The sequence below is a fragment of the Mixophyes fleayi genome, unplaced genomic scaffold (assembly GCF_038048845.1).
Source record: "Mixophyes fleayi isolate aMixFle1 unplaced genomic scaffold, aMixFle1.hap1 Scaffold_26, whole genome shotgun sequence".
Taxonomy (NCBI): domain Eukaryota; kingdom Metazoa; phylum Chordata; class Amphibia; order Anura; family Limnodynastidae; genus Mixophyes; species Mixophyes fleayi.
The window spans coordinates 574482-579350 of NW_027446695.1; the positions used below are offsets into that span (position 1 = coordinate 574482).

At 35.1% G+C, this 4869-nt stretch overlaps 1 long non-coding RNA gene across 1 annotated transcript; it reads left to right on the forward strand.

The window, feature by feature from the left end:
- The first annotated feature begins 422 nt into the window (after positions 1-422).
- On the forward strand, positions 423-4295 carry LOC142125332 (uncharacterized). The gene is made up of 3 exons (XR_012684855.1): positions 423-495; positions 917-958; positions 4144-4295. It is a non-coding gene; the product is annotated as an uncharacterized LOC142125332 (long non-coding RNA).
- The last annotated feature ends 574 nt before the right edge of the window (positions 4296-4869 follow it).

The window sequence follows — 4869 nt, forward strand, 5'->3', positions numbered from 1 at the left end:
GGCTTTTTGCCTTTTGATAAATATGCCCCCTAGTTACAGTATATATCAGACACTTTTCTAAATCACATTAACAAGTATTACCATATGGGTGTTATTGTATCATACAATTTAATTAGTTGAAATTATAGTTCTTCGTTATTATTCTTTTTACATTTATTTATTGTATGAATTCCACAATTATACCCCATTCATACTGCACCAAAATCCCGAGTTTTTGCCGGGGTGAGCTCAAACGACCCAGGTCCGAGGTGCAGTATGAATGGTGTTTCTGAGCTGGGACGCTACGAGCCCCGGCAAAAACCCGGCTTGAAAAACCCGGGATATTGCCAGGGCGGCAGTATGAAAGCGGTATTACTCATTACTCAATTCTCACTTGGTCATTCCGTCTGTTCGTAGTATCAGTATTCTTTCATTCTTTACTAATAACTAATAATATCTAATTTTTCTCCCTAGTCTTCTAAAGGGGAGCCCCAACCTATTAAGATCCAGGAAAATGTAAGTTGGTTAAATAAAGTGATCCATATAATTTTTAGCACAAAATATAAGAAGTTACAGTACAAAAAAATCCTATACAAAGATATTTCATTTAAAATTCTTCAGGGAATAAATTTTCTGACGTCTTATAAACAGCTAGCTCAGCATACAATCTACAGAACCAGTTGCATTTGGAGAATGTTTCAATTACTGGGGACTATAATTTTCCAGTTGTCTGTAACAATATAACATATACTTTTATGTGGCTTTATCATCAGTTAATTTTTCTTACGCTTCCTATAGTCTTTTGATTCTATCATTTTATAAGTAAATAGTAACACTTTATATGATTGTTCTTTGGAATATTTCTATCAAGCATTATGTTTACAATAGATATTGTTTTGGATTTTGTCAGTCGCTGACTGTACCATTTTTCTCTTAGTCCTTACCAGAGGAACCGCAGCCTGTCCAACTAACACTGACTGTAAGTGACCTTCTTAACATCAACTAACAAGACATAAATAGGTTCAGGAAACGGCTATTTTTTTATGTGTGCATGTAGTTCAAAAAGACATGCGTTGTTGTTAATAAAAGTACACATCAGCAATTCTATGTATCCTGAAACAGACCACTAAAAATATATATACTGTATACAGTCAGGGCCACCTTAACAACATTATGGGCCCCCGGGCAAAGCAGTGCAGTGGGGCCCCTACCTCTATATATGTGTATCATAGATAGATAGCTAGATAGATAGATAGATAGCTAGATAAATATATATTTATATATATATATAGATATATTTGCAGGATTGTTGTTTTTTTTTTGCAGGATTATTTATTTTACTTAAGAGCCCTGTCTATGGGGCCCCCTTGCCTGTGGGGCCCCTGGGCACCTGCCCATCGTGCCCAATGGAAGAGATGGCCCTGTATACAGTAAGAAAAAAAAAAATTCCATTGCACTATTCACATGGGGACCATTATTGTTAGTTCTATGGGGGAGAATCAATTGAGTGTGAGGTGTCTCCAAAACGCTCACGTAGACACATCGTGCCAATGTTATGGAAGAAATCTCTGCGCATTTTTTTCGCATCTCATAGAGATGTGCAAATAAATGAGCTAAGATTCCTACCGTAATGAATGGCAATGTGTGTAGCGAACATCGTGGTGATGTCCTTGTGAAACATCGCTGGCAATTGAATCTTCTCTTTGTACAAGTTGTACAGTTCCCCTTGAAAAAATATATATAACATTTGATATCAATTTACATACATTTTATAGTATACTATATGAGCTCTTTGAACTCGATATGTAAAACCATTAGCTATATACTAATCAACTGGAAAAAGGCACAAAGGCACATTTCAGGACATAGGACAAAAGAAACAATGCATAAAGTAGCTATAATTTACAGTGTTCTCAGCAGGGAGACAATCGGTGGAAAGGCTAAACCAGTGTGTAAAATGTTTGAAAGGTGATTGGATCATATATTTTGTCATCCATGTATGTAACTAATTTTATGTATAAACATGTCCCTAATTCCATTGAATGTTTGTAATATTTTATAATACAGTCTTATTATTAGCCATTATTTATATCGCACCAAAATATTGAGCGGCACTGTATGGAGAGCAATATGAACATACAATTTTTAATAATACATTAGCAACTAAACAGGAGATAAGAGAGCCCTGCTCACTAGAGCATATAATCTAAAGGAGACAAAGACATGAGATATAAGGTAGCAAATAACTTATATAGTTTATGACATATACAGTTCATGGATTAAATGTCATAAGTAGTATTATTTAGTTTTTCAATTTTATTCAGCTCTATTTACAATATAGTTCAAGTACAGTTTCAGGGCTATTACAATCTATGTTTGGTGCCACAAGAAGAAAAAGTGACTTGTCCAAGGTTACATGGAGACACAACTTTATTAATCATGAAAATGTATACATTGAGCGGTTAACTGCTTTCAGATTATGTATTGTAAAGGTAAATTTTATATTAATAACACAGAGGCCAGGTAAGGCACTAGCACATATTATGGTGCATAGAGCCTCCATTTGGGCAACTGTGGATGAAGTAGGATGTTTGTGGTTCCATGTTCTGTAAGTTCAACATTTGCTGAATAGCTAGTGTAAAATCACTTCTCTAGGCATATGTGAATGTCCTACCTGATTATTTTAAATATTTTCCAATTCTTCAACAAATATTGGCAGTAAATAATTCTGGATTGTGACACGCGTAATATGTTTTCATTTTGTGTTTATTTTAAAATGGTATAACTGAGAAGACTGTACACTCTGTAATAAATGTATCTACGCAGATATGATTCCATTAAGGTGGTGATAAAATCAATGCATTTACAGTTGGTGGTACTTTACGAATCAGTCATTGCTTTCAAGCTTACTCCAGGTCCACCCCTAAGAGTTCAATTATGTTTTCATTGACAGAAACAAAACTCGAGTTCTAATCGAATCACAATTTTGCATGTAAATTAATAAATCATGTGAAGGCAGTAAGATCGCCCCAATTCTCCTCATTTATCCAACGTTCAGAGAAAAACTTAGCAAAAACATAGAACCAATCAGATGGCTAGTATATAACACCAACATTCAATCTGGTTGGTAGTATATAAAGAAGAAAGCAGACCTCCTATCTGGTAGCAAGCATATAAATCAAGTTTAATCTTGAGACTAGTATATATAGAAGACCCCCAGTCTAGTGGATAGTGTTTAAAGCAAAACATTATTATGGTGGCTAGTATAATAAGCAGACCTCCAATATGGTGGCTAGTGTATAGCAATTGTACAGTTTTCTGTCTGACTTTGTTAGAAAATCAGAGCATCAGGAACCGCCTGCTAGATATTAATGAAAGCTCATAGTAGCTCTTTTCCATAAGTATTGAGCAAGTGATAAGCTGGTGCTCATTGGTATAAACCTGGCACCACACTTACCTCCCATAACTAATCCCGTGGGCCCCGTAAGTAGATCCTCACTGAAAACTTTTGATGGTAACTCTACATTAGATTTAAGACACGGGGGTAAAATGTATCAAGCTGAGAGTTTTCCGGCGGGTTTGAAAAACCATTCAGATTCTAGCTATCCTTTATCTACAAAAGGATAGCTAGAATCTGATTGGTTGCTATAGGCAACATCCCCACTTTTTCAAACCCGCTGGAAAACTCTCAGCTTGATACATTTACCCCACGGCTTTGTATGTCATCCTTGTCCTACATAGTTCATAGTCCTGTGAATTTTGGTTCAGCTCAAAAAGTGGCTGCTTATTTTCTTTGTGTAGATGATGGGTAGATGTTACAATTAAATAATAAAACTGTTAGATCTGGTCCTTGGTATCCTGCTTTTTGGTTAACATGATTTTAGTATTTGAAATCTAGGGGAGTCTTAATATGTAACAGTATGGATCCTATTTTATCTCTTAAATACTTTTCCAAACATTTAAATGTGGATTATTTAAGTTACGGTACAAAACAGTTCACAATGGATTCTTGTTCTGAATGTGTTTACTATAATAATATTATATTTCAGGACTGAAAGCTCTTTACCACACCTATAAACCTTATTGAGTATGAATTGGTGAAGTCTATATTAACACTTCAAGAAACTTTTTTAAATTTACAATATTATATCACTTATAATTTAGGCTTCAGCTGAACCAGGCCCCCAGACCAACAAAGGTGACAGTGGAGATAAAACTGCAGCCGCAGGGAGCAAGTCGCAGGAATCCCTAGGCAAGAAAACAGAAGATGGAAAAAATTCCAAACCCAAATTAATGATGTTTTTCAAACAACTGGTAAGAAAATAACTGAACTTTGCCCTAGTACTCCGCTCTGACGATTATAGATAAAAATGTATGTATGTGTGTATGTATTGTCAGTACTATACATCTATATGCAGTGTCCTTTGCTTTTTAGTGAACCATTAATGAATGTAATTGTTATAAATATTGGTGGCAGCAATGGGATATGACTGACTGCTGATGGAAGTTTACATTTTCTTTTGAGCATGGAGGCAGTTCATAAAATAATGGATATGATCTGCACATTGCCTGCTAGGTCAGTCTAAGCCATTATCTCATGTAGCTAGTAGTTAGTGCTTTTAATAGCCTTACACAAAGGACAATGTTTTCCAACTATATAGCTAACAATCTATATTAAAAATATTTTACTGTAAGTTATTTTACTGATAGCTGACAACCCTGGTCTAAACTGCCCAATTACTGATCTGTAAAGAATGGCCTATTTTTTGTTTGCAAGTTCATATTTGGTTTCTAAATCAGTAAATCACTAAATACATGAACCCTAGCAAGAGGAATTTATCATTTCTAAAATAAAATCCAAAAGCATTGCTGCTCTCCGGTATAAAGTAC